At 41.5% G+C, this 19983-nt stretch overlaps 1 long non-coding RNA gene across 1 annotated transcript in view; it reads left to right on the plus strand.

Annotated features, from left to right (window-relative positions):
• Positions 1-19027, plus strand: part of LOC142052061 (uncharacterized) — a 28548-nt gene extending 9521 nt beyond the window's left edge. The window contains exons 2-3 of the long non-coding RNA XR_012658693.1: positions 4430-4517; positions 17876-19027. This is a non-coding gene — a long non-coding RNA (uncharacterized LOC142052061). The remainder of the gene's footprint in view (positions 1-4429; positions 4518-17875) is intronic.
• The last annotated feature ends 956 nt before the right edge of the window (positions 19028-19983 follow it).

The following is a 19983-nucleotide window of genomic DNA, read 5'->3' on the forward strand; positions in this document are numbered from 1 at the left end:
TTCCTGGGAGGAACACAAAGAAATTGTCCAAGCAGCCAGGGATCAGGTTAGGAAAGCTGAGGCCCTGACAGAATGAAATCTGGCCAGGGATGTCAAGGGCAAGAAGAAAAGCTTCTCTAGGTACATTGGTGATAAAAAGAAGACCAGGGAAGATGTGGGCCCTCTCAGGAAGGAAACAGCAGACCTGATTACCTAGGATATGGAGAAGGCTGAGGTACTCAATGATGTTTTTGCCTCGGTCTTCATCCATGAGTGCTCAAGCCATACTGCCCAAATCACAGAAGGCAAAGGCAGGGACTGTGAGAGTGAAGAGCCCCCCCACTAGAAGATCAGGTCTGAGACCATCTAAGGAACCTGAATGTGCACAAGTCCATGGGACCTGAAAAGATGCATTTGAGGGTCCTGAGGAAACTGGTGGATTAGGTTGCTAAGCCACTATCCATCATATTTGAGAAGTTGTGGCAGTCGGGTGAAGTTCCCACTGACTGGAAAAGGGGGAAAATGAAAGGGAAAAAAGGAAGAGCTGGGGAACTACATGCCAGTCAGTCTCACCTCTGTGCCCACCAAGATCACAGAGCAGATCCTCCTGGAAACTATGCTTAGACACATGGAAAATAAGGAGGGGATTGGTGACAGCCAACAGAGCTTCCCTAAGGGCAAATTGTGCCTGACAAACTCGTTCCAGCATTGGTGGATAAGGGAAGAGCAACTGACATCATCTACCTGCACTTGTGGAAAGCATTTGACACTGTCCCACATGACATCCTTGTCTCTAAATTGGAGAGACATGGATTGGGCAGATGGACCACTCGAAGGATAAGGAATTGGCTGGATGGTCACACTCAAAAAGTTGCGGTCAACGGCTCAATGTCCAAGTGGAGACCAGTGACCAGTGGCGTTCCTTAGGGTTTGTTACTGGGACCAGTGCTGTTTAACATCTTTGTTGGCAACACGGACAGTGGGACTGAGCGCAGCCTCAGCAAGTTTGCCAACGACACCAAACTGTGTGGTGTGGTGAACACGCTTGAGGGAAGGGATGCCAACCAGAAGGACCCTGACAGGCTTGAGAGGTGGGCCCGTGTGAACCTCATGAAGTTCAACAAGGCCATGGGCAAGGTCCTGCACATGGGTCAGGGCAATCCCAAGGACAAATACAGGCTGGGCAGAGAATGGGTTGAGAGCACCCCCGAGGAGAACGACTTGGGGATGTTGGTTGATGAGGAGCTCAACATGAGCCTGCAACGTGCACTTGCAGCCCAGAAAGCCAGCTGTATCCTGGGCTGCATCAAAAGAAGCATGGCCAGCAGGTCGAGCGAAGGGATTCTGCCTCTCTGCTCCGCTCTCTTTGAGACCCCACCTGGAGTACAGTGTTCAGCTCTGGGGCCCCCAACATAAGGAGGAAGGGACCTGTTAGAACAAGTCTAGGGGAGGGCCACAAAAACATTCAGAGGGCTATAGCACCTCTCCTATGAAGACAGGCTGAGAGAGTTGGGGTTGTTCATCCTGGAGAAGAGAAGGCTCTGGGGAAGCCTTATAGCAGCCTTCCATATCTGAATTGGGCCTACAATAAAACTGGAGAGGGACTTTTTACGAGTGTGTAGTGATAGGACAAGGGGTAATGGCTTTACACTGAAACAGGGTAGATTTAGATTGGACAAAAGGAAGATATTGTTGATGTTAAGGTTGGTGAGATACTGCAGCATGTTGCTTCCAGAGAAGTTGTGGATGCCCCCTCCCTGGAAGTGTTCAAGGCCAGGTTGGATGTGGCTGTTGCTTTGAACAACCTAGTCTAGTGGAAGCATGTCAGGGAGTTGGACTAGATGTTCTTGAAGGTTCTCTCCAGCACAACCTATTCCATGATTCTATGATTGTCACAGAAAATTTTAAAGGAAATGTTTGTTTTGTTTCTTTTTCTTATTTGCTACTTATATTTTAAGTCTTTCAAACTAATTCTCTTTACAACCATGAACATTAGAATATGTTCTTAATAAATTAGAGCATACAGGAATCAGAATTTAAGAAAGACTGATAATAAAAATTTTGTCATCAATACTGAAATAAGGCCAAGTCAAGGCCCCCCTCTATCTTCCACAGAATCAGTACTTCCACTTCTGTTTGTTTTACAAAATACTATGCCATCCATCTACATCCACATCTTATTGTAACCTATACAGTCACTTAAAGATGAACAGGGAAGGTGTTTTAGTTCCAGTGGCCTTTTGCAAACAAATTAGTAGGAGCTTATGGTGTTCACAAAACCAGGATTTCCCTACAAGGTTTCTATATGAAAAGGTAATACAGCCCCTTCCATCCCAGAGCTAAAAGGCAGAATGCCCTCCTCATTAATCAGCCTTCTCTTCAGCTTAATAATACTTAGCAGCCACATAATGTTTTGCATCCCCCAAGCACTGTACCAAAATTAAGGATCCTATGTAGTACTTAGGCACGTAACTACCTGCTAAGGGAGTGCTGATAGCAATCATAAGTACAAGTGTTTTCAAGTTTTAAAAAAAGGAGGAAATAAGAAAGAAAAAGAATAACTAAATGTTTAAAATAGTGCCCACGGTTTTAGATGACTATATTTTTTTTCCTCTTTTACAGTGATTAGATATCATGTTGATAAATGTCTTGGTACCTCTGAAGAAAAATAGACTGTCAGTAATGTGGTAATTTTGCCTGAGCTCCTAGGAACATTGCATCTGAAAAAGCAACGGGGCAATAGTTTTTATGTAGTCATTTTTCTTATGCTCATCTGGGTCATTTGGTGACTTTTGCTATGTCTATATTATTAAGTGATGTGAACAAAGAAGATCTATAGAAGTAACAGTTGATGTTTAGGGCCTGACATCCTCAATATGCACATTTCAGAGGTTTTATATTCGGACTAAACTGGTCCCATGACCTGAGTGCCCTTTACAGCTGGAGTGCATTAAGTACACTCTCAGGAGCACATCTTCCAGTTTAGTTTCATCCAGAAGGAATCCAGGTCATGCACACTGAGACCACTCGGTGGTGCAAATCAAAGAACAGCAAATAGAGGTAATAGGAAATTTGCTTCAGAATCTCACTCTTTCTCTAAACCCAAGCACCAACGTAGGCACCCCTCTGGGACTCGGGTGAAATGTACTGTCTCTAACTCAACAGAAGAGCCTGCACTGCCATACACTGAAGAGGCCATATATCATTTTGAAACACTGGCTGGCTTGTTTTCAGGGGAGAGGAATATTCGTCTTTCATTATGGCTTGTAAGTGGCAGCTGGAAATAGAGGTGGGAGAGCTGGAATGAAAGACATTGATTTAATAAAGTGTTCAAGCATATACAGTCCCTAGAGCTCACATTATTTAATTCTTTGCTGAATCTGAGCCCCTGAAAGTTCATGTTTAGAAAGACTGGGTTATCTACAATAATGTTTTCTTGTGGTAGTCCTCAAATATTGATTCCTACTGTGAATTTGGCCATATGTTGCCATATGGATACCAACATGGAGCCTGCTAGGACAATGTGCTGTCTGCAGCAGTGTTAAGCTTTCCCCAGAGTAAGGCAGAGGCACCCACTGCAGCAGATGGCTGTGTAACAGTCTGCCCCCAGCATGAGGTCTCCAGTCCTAATTTAAGTCTGAGAGAGATCAGACATAGAACTAAAGCATGATTAACACATATTCCAGAGTGCTAACAATAGCATTCTAACTTTGGGTACAAGCCAGATTTGAATGGTGTGTTTAAGGCCTGTCTCTATCAGGAGTCACCAGGGGTCATTAGACCCTGTAGACATCCATCTAGACAGCAGTTGTTTTTCAGTGACCAGCATATCATAAAAATTGTCCAAACATAGCCAGAAATGTGCATATGAGGGACAGCCTGCAAAAAAGATTGTATAATTATTGACAATAAATATAGGCAGATGACAAAAAGAGAGAAGAGTAATTTAATGTTATTATATGATAAAGTTGCCTTGAGTTATAGGAGGCTGGAAATCTCACAAGCTGTTTCTGAGGAATAAGTTTCTTTCTCATTGTTTCATTTAAAATCTGGTAAATATCCTGAGGCAGGGGGCTTCCATCCTTTCCAAATTTTTAGATTTTTTCACAGTTTATAAGCCTGTAACTTTGCATGGTCTCATCCATGAAAATGTTCAATCCCTTTTTGAGTCATGCTGAGCTCCTGGCTGTGTTGCTGCCTCATGAGAAGATGTTCTATTGGCCAAGCAGGAAAAACACATTTCCTTTTACTGGTTTTACATCTGCTGCATTTCTGTTTCCCCAGATGTCCCCCTGTTACAACAAAGTAATGGAGAAAGTACACAGGAGTGTTCAATTTACCACCTGACTGCTCCTCATTAGTTTGCATGTATATTTTGCACCTTCTTATTTATCTTCTCTTTATCTTACAGTGAAATAAACAGTCATATTTATTTTCCATTTTTTCTCAGTTCCTGAAAGTCATTTTCTTTGGAACCACCTTTTCTCTGTTGTGTCATTTTTGCTGCAGAACAATCAGAACCCAGCACGTGACTTCAGGTAAGGGGCTTGACTCCACACTATCTACCATCCTTACAGGCCACCATGTACACCCCCACAGAAACTTTTAATCCCAGAATAGGTTTCCTGGCTTAAGAAACCTTCATCTTCCTCCCAGGTTGCTCTGTCAGTGTTATCAATGACCTTAGTATCTTCTTCCATTCACATAGTCCCAGCTCTATAATCGTCTTCCTCCACCATATCCTCTTCATCTGCTCCCTTGTTTCTCCTGCAGCTTTAATTAACCTCCTTGGTGTTCTCTGACCATTTGCCCATATATTTTATTAGAAAGGATGAACTGTCAGAGATTTTTAGCCCTATCTCCCCACTACCACACAAATATCCTGTTATTTTCATCAGCTGTTAGCTGTAGAATGACTTTACTGGTTCTCATATTAAATATTTGCACTTCCTCTCTTTCTGCTCAATTTCCTCCCATGTAACTCCTAATAGTAGTTTCTTTCCTACCCAAGTCCAAGCCACTGTTTGTCTTCACACTTGAATATCCTTCTGCTTGTTTCCTTTTTCTTCATCTTGCTTTTTCTGTTCTGTATTCAAAAACTGCTTCTCCCTCTGTATAACCTGAGTGCCTGAAAGACAATCGCGGGGAGGACAAGATACCTCTCAAGCTCAGTGCCCATCCCTTTCTGGAACTGAATATGCTCTGCAGCTCTGTGGTTATGTCACTAACGTCCCTTGTGCCCCATGGTTGGTAAGAGGAATGAACTTCACTGTGTGGGGAGAGGGTATAGGGTTCAGACAGCATCAGGAGCTGAAATAGGTTGAAGAATATGTCTTTTAGTGTGTGTGAAAAACAATTTTTAGAAGTTTTTTTTTTTTATTTTCTTTGGGTTGTAAGCTCTTGCCCCACAGAACAGCTTTACTCCTGCTCAAAGAAAATGTCACCATGATTTTTTAACATGGATCAAATAATGTATTATTTCCCCCAGTTTCAGCCTTGATGGAGGCTGAACTGTTTCTGAAAGAGATAACAGGTCAGGAAACATTATTATCAACAAAAAGAGGAACTAACAGTGAAAGATGTCAGCCAACCTGCATAGATGAAAATGTAAAGCACAGCCACAGTATGAAAACTGTAATTCAGAAGTTGAAGTGGAACAAAATTTACAAATCCAAGTAAAACGCTTTTACATTCTCAGAGAAACATTTATTGAATGCAATTACTCAAATTCAATAAAATTATTCAGTTACTCTCCATGAAGCACTTTAACATCACTTGAATTAAACTGAGAGATTTAAAGACTGTCTTTTGATACTTGCTTGTTAAAATCAATATGTTCCTGAGGCAAGTTTAGGTTATGAAGGAGCCAACTTTTCCAGTGGAAAAAAAAATCTATTAAAACCAGAACAAAATGACAACAACCTCAGCTATTCTTCAGTTTTTCTCATGGTAAAAGCTGACAATGACACCAACTCCTTGTTCCAAACTTTGCGGTTCTGTTTGAGTTGGTCATAAGCCTTTGTGCAAGGATAGGTTGTTTAAAAAGCTTCAGTTTTTACATAATGAACAATGCAGATAACTCCCCTGTGGTTACATCATTCATATATTTGAGGAAACAGCAAACTTGAGTATGCAGAATGGGTTACAAGAACCAGAAGACTCTTCAGTGCAGTCCTATTCTTCAGAGACAGTGTACTTCTGCTGTAACATGAAAAGTTGGTGTTTTCAGGTGAAAGGATGAATAATAAAATTCTGTGTAGTAAGAAAAAGACTATATTCTTAGGATTGCCTAGCACTTTCCATATACAATTCTTTGGCAATGTTTTATATGCAGGGCTCACATTGGTCTGCATAGAATGGTTCAGGAAATATCTATTGGGTGTTTTTGAGTAGGAGGTTGGAAAGGAGGTTGCTCAGGTTGAATATTGATATCAGTTTCACCTAATTTTAGATATCTATACTCTAGAGGTTTGTATGTAAGATAATCCTCCTAGGACACCTTTATAATTAGTGCCTGGACTATTTTAGTAGCCTTAGAAGTGTCTATTTCTCTCTAGTATTTTCATCGTTCAGTGACTGCAAGCTCAGATAAAGACATTCATATGCAGTCAGTTGAATGCTCCCTTTGAGCTCTTTCTCTTTAGGAGCTCTGGTGTCCCATAATTTCATACATAGACTTGAAATTTGTATTGGAGGGTCTGGCCTCCAAACCAGATGTGCCATTTGTCAGTTTTGAAAACCTGCCCAGTTTCAAGCCTTTTGGGAAAAAGTGCAATTTACACATGCTGAGACTTGCTATAGCTTTGCAATCAAGTCTTCTGAAAAGTCCTGTCCTGTGTACAGTCCTATATTGAGTGTTATTCAGGCAGGGCTTCCTCTTTTAGCTCTAGTTTTTGTTGTTACAGATCCGGTCCTGTTTGAGTCCCTGTGCAGACAGTCTCTTAAAGCTCTCCAAACTGGTCTCTTGCAAGCAATAAAGGAGAAGGTATTTTACTGAAATTAGGAATAAGGTGTGATTAGGAAGTTCATACCAGTGCAAGCGGCCTGTAGGTTGGCAGTGGGGTGAATAAAGAAAGGAAGGTCTGGACCGGCAAAGTGAAGCCGTGGAGAGGAAGGTGGTAGGCTGGGAAAAGAGACTTTCCAAGGGGCCATCACAGAATCATAGAATCATTAAGGTTGGAAAAGACCCTTAAGATCATCAAGTCCAATCGTCAACCCAACACTACCACATCTCCTAAACCAAGCCCTGAAGTGCCAGGTCTACATATTTTTTTGAACACCTCCAGGGATGTGGAGGTGTTCCACTCCACCACCTCTCTGGGCAGCCTGTTCCAATGCCTAATCACTCTTGCCGTAAAGAAATTTTTCCTAATATCCAATCTAAACCTCCCCTGATGCAGCTTGAAGCCTTTCCTCTCATTCTATTGCTAGTGACTTGGGAGAAGAGACCAACACCCACCTCACTACAACCTCCTTTCAGGTAGTTGTAGAGAGCAATAAGGTCTCCCCTCGTGGGGCAGGAGAATTAGGGTTGATGAAGCAGGAGGGGGGATTAGGATGAGAAGTGTGGGAATAGGAGAAGGATAGAAAGGGGGCTTCAGTTCTGGTTCCTCCAGGGCCAGGATGAAGGCCAGAGATAGGCCTAGGACAAAACAGAGGGGGACAAAGCTGCAGATCCCTTCCTGGCAGGGAGAGAAATAATCCCCAGGAATAACACTGAGCCTCCAAACCTTCTCTCTTATCTTCAAGTATCTATGAAGTATCATCCTTGGCAAATTGTGTGCCTCGTTGCCCTCCAGTGGTTTGCAGCCGGAGACATGGTCTGTTGCTGCCCTCAGTTACTCTGGGTCTTCAAGTAGGGAAAGCTGCAGGGGCAGCACTGCAGTCCTGCCAACCCCTGGCAGGACAGGTGGGACATGGCTTCTGAGTTCGCTTACTTCCCATTGTAATGATTTCCAAGAAGTAGAGGCTTCCCCCCGCCCCCTTCCTTTTGAGAAATGAAACTCAGTTGCACAGAAGTAAGAAAATGACATTATTAACTTGTATCAATAAACATGCGGTCTTTAAACTTATGATCACTTTTCCTTTTTCAGTAATTCTCTCACAAGTATTTATACCATTATTGTTGACTATCTGGGTTATCACAGCCTAGTGCACTATTGCTTTAAAACACAGAGTTAATACTGTACCTAGTAGTTCTTTACTGACCAAAAAAAAAACCCAAACCATTAAAAATTGAGCAAAGATTATGGTATTTGTCAAACAGAAATGTGTGGAGCTATATCTTTGCCCTTGGGCCTTCCAAAGTTTCTTGTGAAGATTATGTCATTGTTTTTACAATTTTAAGAAGTGACCTAGTTGAAGATGGAGTCTGCAAATGTATAAAGAACAACAAAAGGTGGTACATCTGACAGGCTTTTACCTTGTGCCAAGATTGTTATAGACGGTATTGCTGAATCTTCCAAAATGCTTAGTGCGTTAAGGCTGGGCTGCAGTCCTGTCCATGTGTCTGTAAATAGATGTTCTCCCTGGAGAACTTGGGCCTTTGTGGACCTCTGAAGGCAGAGTGGGATGCACCTCTGCACCCCTTCCTACTAACATATAAAAGGCTTTACAGAATTGCTATGTATACATTTGCCATGCCCTTCTAGTGCCATGATGTTTAGGCTTTTTTTCTTTTTTCTTTTCCCTGTACACTCTTTGTTCAAGCTGCGGGGAGGGGGTAGACAAACAACCCAAAATGCGAAAAGGACTAGAACAATGAACAAGCCCCTGAGAGCACCAGGCCGGACAAAGGCAGCACCCTGATGAAAGCCTGAAGGACTCTGCTTTGCATTCTGCTCTCATCCCGGGTATCCTAAGGAGACTAGCTGTAAAGGATCCTGGGAAGACGCACCCTGTTTGTGAATGAGTAGCAGCTCTTTCCATTTACAGCCGCTTCGGTTCATTTCCCTACATAAGCACAAAAATAACCACTTTGGATCTTTAGTAAAGGGAGGGGGAGGAAAAAATGCTCCCAGAATTAACTTAGGGAAAGAAAGCCAGGTGCCATCTTTGCATTATATCCAAATGAGATGCAGCTGTTTAAATGTAAATATTAAACAAGAGAGAAGAATGCCTTAATTAGCCCTCAAAAGGAGACAGGAAAGCTGTAAGAATGCACCTGACACTAAGCAATGTGAGATAAACTCATTCCAGCTGTCATTGAACTGACTGTTTGAAGGCAGAGCAATGCTATTTTGTGCAAACAATGTAAAATGCTTAGGGAACTGCAATTAGCATCAACATGCATAGTGTAAGTGAATGCAGCCTGCTGGTGTTTACTTGGCTTTGAATTGCTAGGGTTTGGACTAAAAAAATAAAACTAGCTATGCATTACACACAGGAGATTTTATTCCAGGCTTTTATGCATTACTGAAAAAAAGGCAAAGGTGAATGAAAAAAAGAGAAGCCATCAATCTGACTTTAAAAGAAGGTATGATACTCAAAGGTCATTCTGGGTATTCTTCCTACTTGAGCAATAAAAGGTACAGATTGGGTCTATGAGAGAAATTTTCATACAAGCTGTCCATCACATAAATAAACCTGAAATGTCCCATGCAGTGTGTCAATATAACACGTTTTGCCAGGTGGAAAAAATACAGATCTGTTTTTTTAAAAAAAAAAAAACATACACAAAGAGCAGAATCAAGGCTACCTAATACAATCACAATCTGTAGTTTATTTTATGTCTTTATATATAAAGTAATACATAGAAATTAGCAATATATAAGTTACTGATTTTATGCCAGTGCATAAAAGACACTGAGATGTATAGAAATATTGCTCTACCCAATATATACTTGTTATAGGATGCAGTCTCCTCTCAGTAACCTTGACTATAAGCCAAAATTTTGTATTTTTTCTATACTCGTGGGAGTTCAGCTCAATACTCAGGGTTTTCTTATCTAATCTCTCACCAGACTCAGCTTATTAAAGCTGATGTTTCATGCAATGGGATGAAGCCGAACATAAAGGGCCTTTGTTAATTTTTGCCAAATCTGTAAATAAATATCACTTATGGAAAAGTAAAACCCCAAAGGGACTGAGTCTACCAGTTAGAGATTTACCTAGTGATTAAAAAAAATTCTACATCTAAAGGCATTTTGAAAGGATTAAAACCAAGCATGTAAATGGCCTTTTCCCAGTATAGTTTAAATCACTCATATCACCTATTTTGATTCAAAGCAGGTATATGCCTGATGTTTTGATCCATTAGGCGAGACTGAAGCCAAATCTTTTGAAGTTAGAGTCTTAGGGCTGCAGAAGGGGAACTAATAAACCTTCAGGGACATCAGCACTGGCAAGATTAGCCCATTTTTGCTTGCTTATGATAACAGGGGTACGATGCAGGGTGGGTCTGTGCTAGCAATCAGAGGTGACGCTGGGAGGACTTGATTCGGGAGACACAGAGCAATACTGATCAGAATAATGACTAAATTATACTGGTCTCCTGGCCTGCCATTCCACCTATCTGTTTTATCCCACCTGCTTGTGAGACATGCTGCAATAGCTTGCAGCAAGTGTTACAGTTGTGGCATTTTCTTTTCTTTGAAATTTGACAAGCTCTCTCATATATACTGAGATAACAAGCCTGGAATACAAAAAGTCATAGCAGCTATTGTTCATTATCGGATACATGCATGTGATGGGAGTGACAAGGCCCAGAACTTTCACTGCAGCACCCACAATTTGATGCCACATCTACAGGAAACATCCATTTGTAAACTCAGCAGCAGACGCTGTGGCCCCAAATACAGTATGTCATGACATAAATACTCCAGTTGCTGCTTGGCTTGCAGACCCCAGACAGATGAGTACAGCAAAGCATCTCTTCTGCTGCTTGAGGGGAATAAGCAGTTACATTAATGAGACCCGATTATTCACATATTTGTATGCGAACTGGATCCTCAGCCAGCAAACTCTTGATTTGGTGTGAATTATGTAAAAAAAGCTTTATAGTAACTATTCATAATATTAACAGATCCCCACATGAGGGAGCAATTGATAAAACATAGGTAATGTCAATAGGCATATGCAACTCATATCCTGATAAAAGAAATTACATACAGAAAATGGGGGGATTTGAATGTACATGGTATCTCTTGATTAGCATGGAAAAAGGAGGATGCTGAGGACAGACAACCTTTAACCCTATTTTAAATTGTATTATGTTAGTAGTATGTAAAAAGCTTGCAAATACTAGAGAAAAAAACTATCTCTAACATTGTAAACTTTTCATTAAAGACTGAATGTACGAGGGAATTTGGGAGCTGTGTTTTGGGTCATATAGCTGGTTACTGGCAGAAGTAGGAATGGAAGTGAGGTCTCCCGCCTTCCTGCCAATATACTATACGCTGCTGTCTTAGCACGGACTTCAGCACAAAGAGATATCCCAGTGGAGAAAAACTGGGTTTGAACTGGAGCTAAAGGTACCATTAACAGGAAACAACTGAAGGAAGAACCAAAAGGTACTTAGGTGAAATAGCCAATAAGACTTTTGCAAAACAGCCACAGTGAAAGGTATCATGTTGTCTATTCAGATTGATACATCTTAAAAAAACCTTCCTGATGATGCAGCAGAAATCAAGAAACTTCCTTCTTCCTGAATTAGACCTAAGAAAGTTTGCTTTTGTTTGAGAACAGCAGCAATTAGGATGGGTTGTCTGAAAAGTATGTTATTCTGTTCCTTATTACCACAGATGAATCACATTGCAATGACTGCACCGTCTTTCTGTATATTCTGTCTCCATAAGGTAAAGAGATCTATGCTTTACCTATTTTTAGGCATTAAAAATGGCACCGTAGTCCTTCATTAGTTCTTTGTAATACCACCTTCAAAAGGAAAGCATTAACATTATTTTGTAGTGACAATGTCAGGTTTGCCAACTGCTCATGCTGGTTAGCCACAGGAGTACCCTCCAAACTTCTGTTCAGATGCTCAGCTGTCGTGTTCACCCTAAGTGTGCTTGGCCTGGCTTTCTGACAAGGAGCTCCCAGACAGATGCTTGTGGATTTTGCAGTCCACCTAACCAGGACATCATGCCAAATTGTATTTTGTGGCTCTACAAAAGCTGCAGTTTGTACCGTTAATGTACTGTCATATACTGACTCCCAGCATTCAGGAGAGATGCCAGCTGTGCCACTGAAGACCTGACTGCTCTGGAAGGGTGACATATTAGTTGTAGCCTGCACATCCATGACCGTTAAAGAAATGCACTGATTTGCACCTTGATGAGCCTACAAGGTTACAATCATGCCTTTCAAAAGTGACCAAATGCCCCTTATGGCCAGCCAATCTGATTTAGACACTCATCTTCTGGAGACCCTCTACAAGGAGTCTACAGCTGAGTCTATAACTATACATGACCTCTCTTACCAGGAGGCCAAGCCACGTACTGTCAGGACACTACTTACTGTGAAAGGTAGGTCAGACAGAAGCACGGGTGGCCTAGGCCAGCCAACAGACTGCTGTGTGAAGAGGCTGAAGTGGTTCTTCTGCCCTGAAGCTGATGGGAAAGTGCTGCTACCCAAAAGGCCTCTCCTAACCCAGGCTCAGCTATCAGACCTTGGTTCTTGCCAGTAGACAAGGTACACAGGGTAGCATGTCTCTGTGTATGTATGCTTCCAAGAATACAGTTAGCACTAAGTCCTGCTGACCTCCAGGAGCCATATACATGTGTTCAGAGTGTTCTGGCCATGAAGGCTCTGTCTGGGCAGGCATGCAGATACACACCTGTCATTTCTCTGGCAGACATATAGGCTCTCTCCAAAGAAAGTGCATTCAGATCTAGAAGTGTGCCAAAAGATGGTAAAGAAAATGTGGGTGGTCATGCTTGTGCAGCTGCACGTTCTTGCCATGCATAGACTGCCCTGCCAGGGGCACAGTGACACCCCAGGTAGGAGAATCCCCAGCCCGTTTAAGGAGAGTTGAGGAAGGTGCTAAGGCAAAGTGACCATGACGCCAAAGAAGAGCTGCTACCAGTGACAGCAGCCAGTAATACGCAGGGACAATCAGCTGGCCAAAGAAGCCAGATTGTCACCTAGCACAAAGGTGACTGCACCTTCAGACTATTGTCCACAAAGGGAGCTGCCGGGAGAAGAGAACCTGGAGGGAAGGATGGGAGATAAAACCAGTGAGAGGGACAGGCAAAGGCAGAGGGGAAGCATCTAAAGGTAATGTCATGTAATCTAAGGATGTAGCATGGCTAATTTCAAAGTGACACTGTTGACTCTTTGCTGGACTTTGTATGATAATCTTGCTCTAGAGAAAGAGTTTACTCCCACTGCACACCAGGGACAGTGTGGCATTTCTACTGCACCTCAGGGATCCAAAACTGGTTTTAGCTGGACTGGACGAGTCCAGTGTGGTTGTTGCTATGCCATGTTAGGTGGGATGCCAAAAGATGCCATTTTCTATAGATCTGGATCAAAGAAAGTGATAGTTATCAGAGAATCTGTGGCAGATACGGTTTCTGTGCAGCAAAATGACAGCAGCCAAAATCTTACAGAAGAACTGACATTCCCAAGGACATTTCATTTGGAGTGCGTGTGTAAAGCAGAAATGAAGAGCATCAGCCAGGGTTGGGGGGCAGCTCTTGAGGGTGAGTTAGAGGATTGTAGATGTAGCTACTGATAACAGCAGGCTGTTTTCCAGAATATTCAGTGGGGTCATTTCCAAAATTACTACAGCTTTCCACAACATGATGCAGTCACCATTAGATTGCAGCCTGACAGCTGGGTTTATAAATCAGTTTTCCTCAGCTGCTGTATAATACACTTAGTGGCGATTACTCCTGGCTTCATGGAGTAGTTCATGCTATTATTAAGTAACACTGGACAGATTAATTGTTATTATTTACTCCCTTCTTTGATGAACTCAAGTCCTGTTCTTGCTGATGAACGATGCAGGGGATTATTACAAATGCAACATAAAATGAAAAACATTATATTCAGAATTTCTAATCCTACAAAGAAAATGTGCTGATTGGTATTTAATAATAAGGTGAACACTGGGATATTCCTACCTGCCCTCTACCTCCCAAAAAAGTGATGGTTATCCTAAACAAAGGTCCCAAGCTTGTCTCCATTCTTTGCTCCAGTGAAGCAACTCATTGTGCTTCCAGCATTTTGTATGCAAGGTGGAAAAGAAGGGACCAAAAGTAGTCCTTCGCATTTCACAATGAATGAAAGAATTCTTACCCCAGTTGGCAGTCACCATCCGCCTCTCTTCCTAAAGAAGGTCTCCCAACAACACCCATTTGACTTAACGCAAGGAGAACAGTCAGAAATGCCCTGAGGATCACCGTTGTTTCTTTTAGGTAGAAAGTGTTTGTAGGCGTTACCTATGGTGATAGGTAGCAAGATAAAGCTGTGAGTACACTTCCATGCTGTAGAGATGTAGTGGGCTTTTGGCTTTCCTAAGTAATCCTTTCTTAAGGAGTAAAATTTATATTTTTGTCCTGTTTCTGCAGGAGAATGGGTTTAGGGAGTAATGAGGATGTTTGCATTGTGAAGAAGACTTTGTGCTAGTGTTGAGTCAGTCGATATATCCACGTGCGGCAGGTAATGTGGGAATACTAGTTACGCCCTGAAGGTCATATAACTGTGGTATTGACAAGCTTTTGTACAAATGTAGTGAAAATTTCTTTTTCTTTTTTTTAACCAGATGATCTGGTTTTGGGATTTGATTATATTACTTTCTTTACCCTCTGCACAGAATTTGAAGTCTCTCTCGATATTTTTTGTTGTTGTTCTTGAAATGGTTTGTTTGAAGAGTATGAAAGCTCTGACTTTTTTTGCCATTGGGCAAAGAAACCACCCATTTGTCCTTTCATTGACTTCCTTGATCTTGGATAAACCCCATAATTCTCCCTGAGAAATATTTAGTATTTTTCACAAATTATAGGCTGTATTGTGAATATTCCCTAAAGCCATAATTTGAATTGTTATTTAAATTTAAAACATGAAAAATTGGGGCTTTTTTTGGTCACCTTTCTCTCCCTTCTGTCATCACCACCTACACACACGACTGCTGGTTCCGTTTCCAGTGCTCTCTCATGCAAGCTGCAGACTAAAGAGAATGAATATATCATCCACTTTTATACACTCTTTGGCATGCCATTTCAAGCAGTCTGTTTGTCAGAGCAATTAATTTGTTTAGATTTTGGAGGGATAAATGTTTATCCCATAAGGCCTCAATCATATAACTTAGACAATCCAAAATGCCTTATTGACTTAAAACTGTGCACACAGACAATGGAGAGTCTGGTCTTGAGGTAGCAGGAAATTTTGATAGGTAAGAAATAGAAAATGACAACATCTCAGGATGTAAGTGAGGTTTTCACTAGAACATTGACTACTGAAGATTTTTTGAATGACTGAGACTTGGCTCTGGTAAACCAGATAGTTTAGTATGAAGGCTGGCTACATTTCAGGAAATAAGTACATAAGCTAGAATAAGACTTCTTTCTTTTTCTTTTTTTTTTTCTTTCTTTTTTTTTTTTTTTTGTGGCAAAACTGCAATATAAGCTTTCCTTTCTGTACTGCACTTTGAGATTTTTAAATAGATGAGAAACAAACTCATCCTCTATGACATTCCTCTTATGTGTGAATACAATTGTGATGTGTGGATAAAGCTGCTAATGAAGAGCCTACATCTTGCATAGTGCTTTTCATCTATTCTCAAAATGCTCTACAAGTGAAGATAGTAGTATTATTCTCTTTGTACAGACTAAGGGAAATTGAGGCAAAAAGCAGAGAATTATTATACTCAGGATTATTCAGTAAGCCATCAGACAAACCACGGCTGGAAATAGGTCCTCCCTGAGTTCAAGAAAAGCTAGTGTCAATATAACTGTTAATGAAAATTATTACTGTGGGACATCCTTCTCTCTAAATTGGAGAGATACAGATTTGATGAGTGGACTGTTTAGTGGATAAGAAATTGGATGGATGGTCACATCCAGAGGGTAGTGGTCAATGGCTTGATGTCTAGATGGAGGCTGGTGACAAGTGGTGTCCCTCAGGGGTCCATACTGGGACCAGTATTATTTAATATCTTCATCAATGACATAGTGGGATCGACTGCACCCTCAGCAAGTTTGCAGATGACAACAAGCTGAGTGGTGTAGCAGACACACCAGAAGGACAGGATGTCATCCAGAGGGACCTGGACAAACTGGACAGGTGGGCCTGTGAGAACCTCATGAGGTTCGGCAAGGCCAAGTGCAAGGTCCTGAAGCTGGGTCAGGCCAACCCCTAGTATCAGTACAGGCTGGGGAATGAAGAGATTGAGAGCAGCCCCGCTGAGAAGGACTTGGGGATACTGGTGGATGAAAAGCTGGGCACGAGCCAGCAATGTGTGCTTGCAGCCCAGAAGGCTAACCATATCCTGGGCTGCATCAAAAGAAGTGTGACCAGCAGGTTGAGGGAGGTGATTCTGCCCCTCTGCTCTCCTTTTGTGAGGCCCCACCTGGACTAATGTGTTCAGAACTGGAGTCCCCAAAAAAGAAAGCACATGGACCTGTTGGAGTGGGACCAGAGGAGGCCTACAAAAATGATCCAAGGGCTGTAGCACCTCTCCTATGAGGACAGGCTGAGAGAGTTGGGGTTTTTTAGCCTGGAGAAGAGAAGGCGCAGGGGAGACCTTATTGTGGCCTTCCAGTACTTGAAGGGGGCTTATAAGAAAGATGGGGCAACCTCTTTAGCAAGGCCTGTTGTGAAAGGACAAGGGGTAACGGTTTTAAACCTGATCTAGTTGAAGATGTGCCTGCTCACTGCAGGGGGGTTGGATTAGGTGACCTCTGAATGTCTTTTCCAACCTAAACAATCTACGATTCTATGATTCTATGACATTTTAAAGGAATGCTCAGAGACACCTTTGAAGATGCTATGCTTAGTGCAGCCTTCATTGTCCTCCTGCTATTCATGCAGAATGCTGGGAAAGGTTATGGAGCAGTTCATCTTGAGTGAGGTTAACAAGCATGTGCAGGACAACCAGGGAATCAGGCCCAGCCAGCATGGCTTCATGAAAGGCAGGTCCTGCCTGACCAACCTCTGCTTGGTCTCTGTGACTTGGTCTCTTCTCCCAAGTCACTAGCGGTAGAACAAGAGGAAATGGCTTCAAGCTGCATCAGGAGAGGTTTAGATTGGATATTAGGAAAAATTTCTTTACGGCAAGAGTGATTAGGCATTGGAACAGGCTGCCCAGAGAGGTGGTGGAGTGGAACACCTCCACATCCCTGGAGGTGTTCAAAAAAATGTGCAGACCTGGCACTTCAGGGCTTGGTTTAGGAGATGTGGTAGTGTTGGGTTGACGATTGGACTTGATGATCTTAAGGGTCTTTTCCAACCTTAATGATTCTATGATTGTAATGATAGTCTGATATTTGGCTAAATAGCCCTTCCAAGGATTTACAACTACCCGATTAAAGATCAGTAACTTTTCCTCACAATTACAGTCTTTCCCTTATCCTATCGGTGCTGGGAGGTCAAATTCTCATTGCCAGTCAGTTTATGCTACCAGCCTCCCTTATCCACTGGTTATGTTTCCAAATAAGCTTACTTATTTTTTTCTTCCATTTTGCCTTTCATGCATGTAAGCAGCTCTCTCTGAACACAGCTGCCTCATTATCTTTCTTCCAGTCCCTCCTCCAAACCCTGTAGAGATGCTTACAAAACCCACACCTTTGACTTTAACTAGACTTCAACCATATTACGACTACTCCCCACCATGCACACCCACGCTGTCCTGTTACTCTGTACTCCCTTTTTCCTTTGTGCCTTCCTGTTGTCTTCTGTGCAAATGTGTAAATGCTTGCAGGCAGAGTCATCTTTTTCTGGTATTGCTTTGCAGTGAGATCCTGGTTTATAAGCACAGATGAGGAACTGCATGGTCGTCTTGGTTTTGTCAGTTCTAAGAAGCAAGAAGAATCCAAGTACAGATGATATATTTAGCTGCCATGTTGCCCTCCTCACCTTCAAAACTAATTAACAGAGGGAAAAAATCTTTGGTGTGTAAGGTTTAGTCTCACCAGGGCAATCTGCTATACATGAATGATGCTAAGGACTCATCTCTGTTCCAGTTGCTTGCAGATGCTGAAGCAATGCCACGACAATGTGAACTGTGCAGACCTTTAGTGGATGTTTTGTGAGTGCAAGGAATGCTAGGCTGAACCTTTGCCAAAATCAAGTTAATATGTACAGTGCTTGAAAGACCAGCTTAGAGATTGGGCCATAGGTAATTAGTTTCATTAAGGTTGCTTTCCAGAAAGCTGTTTTCTAACTAAACTTCATACATTATTCTTGCCTGTATTAGTAGCACCATGACTGCGTTGCCAGAATAAGAGAGTCATAACAAAGGCTCACCTTTGTCTATATGTTTCACAAGCATCCTCCAGCAGATGTGACTTCTGTTATCTGCTTTATGTTATTGTACATACTTTTCCAAACAAGCACAAGTATATGACTCCCATTCATTTATAGATAACTGTCAGGGTTGGGAACTCCTCCAACAGACCTTATTATAGATGTGTTTTATCAGTGGAGTTTAAATTAAAACAGCTGTAAAAGCAATAGGATTGTTCTCTGTCTTGCACACAAAGATATAAGCATGTTCTGAACCAAGATCAATAAAGACTGTGACTCAGAGAATGTGTTGCAATTTACATTAATGTACATTATGGGAAAATGATAGTCCTGCTTCTGCCTCATTTAGGATAGCCAAGAATTAGTTCTATGCATCCTTTCAAGGGCAAAAAATGCTACAAAAATGCAACATTTGTTTGGCAGTTCGTATCACAGACTCCTTCACAGCACTTTTCCGTCAGATTAAATTGCAAGAGTTGGTAACTGAGTAATGTGAGGTCTGTTGACATGGTCTAGATTGTTGTGCCTGCACTGAAATTTCAACAGCTAACAAGAAAATGTATTGTCATGCAAAATCTCTCTCATAACAAATTAATCCAAAAGGTCATTGGAATCAGGAATGCCAGTGCTTTGCTTCAAAGCCGGGGCGGGGCGGGGGGAAGAAAAAGAAAAAAAGACAAAGGAAAGGGACAAAGAGATTTCTGTCAAATATTTCTTGAACAAAATGTGTAATACAACCCTCTTGCCAGCAAAGATTAAATGCTTCTGCAAGATTCCTAAGCTCTCAGTCATGTTCATGATATTATTTTGTGCCCTGAAAAAAATTGTAGCCATTTGTTTAAGCAATGAAGTTTCCATCTGTTCTATCTTGGTTTAAAGAAGCAGTATTTTTTATAAAAACCTCAATGCAATGTTTATTGAAAGCATAAAATGTCCCTGAAGTGGCATCACAGAAGAAAAATATAGATGACAGAATTTTAAAGCTCACAATCACAGGAAAATGCAGTTACAGTTTCATTCACACACATATGCATAATTATATCTGTATACATAAAGAATAATCAGGGACAGAAGGAGCACTGGATTTACTTTAAAAATAAATGACCAATTTCAGCTGACTTACCTGGTTAGCAGAGATTATCTCTAAATAAAATAAATGCATTTTTAGTTTGTGTGACAAGGAGAAACTAAATTAAGCATCAACTTACATGTACCTTATGAAATACTCAAATTACCTATTGCACTACATCTCTACTTAGCATATATATAATGCATATTCAGGCAATTTTGGAACAATATGGAAAGTTTCAAGATAATTTCTAAAGTGGGTTAATTGAGGCTACTTTTATTTATACTGTATGCCACCTACAGATATGTTATTAAAAAGAAACTGAGTGCAGCCTGTCAGTACAAGGCTTCAGATAACAGATAACAAAATGCTTGGTAGTCTCCTGAGTTTTTGGAATGATTTGAGTGAAGTCCATCTCTCAAACTAACTTTGCTTCCATTATACTAAGAAGGATATAAATTCTAATACCCTCTGGCAACAGAAATTTAAAAATATCCATTGTCTTCCAAAGTCCCAAGCGTTTGCAT

Source organism: Phalacrocorax aristotelis, chromosome 1, assembly GCF_949628215.1.
Source record: "Phalacrocorax aristotelis chromosome 1, bGulAri2.1, whole genome shotgun sequence".
NCBI classification, from domain to species: Eukaryota; Metazoa; Chordata; class Aves; order Suliformes; family Phalacrocoracidae; genus Phalacrocorax; species Phalacrocorax aristotelis.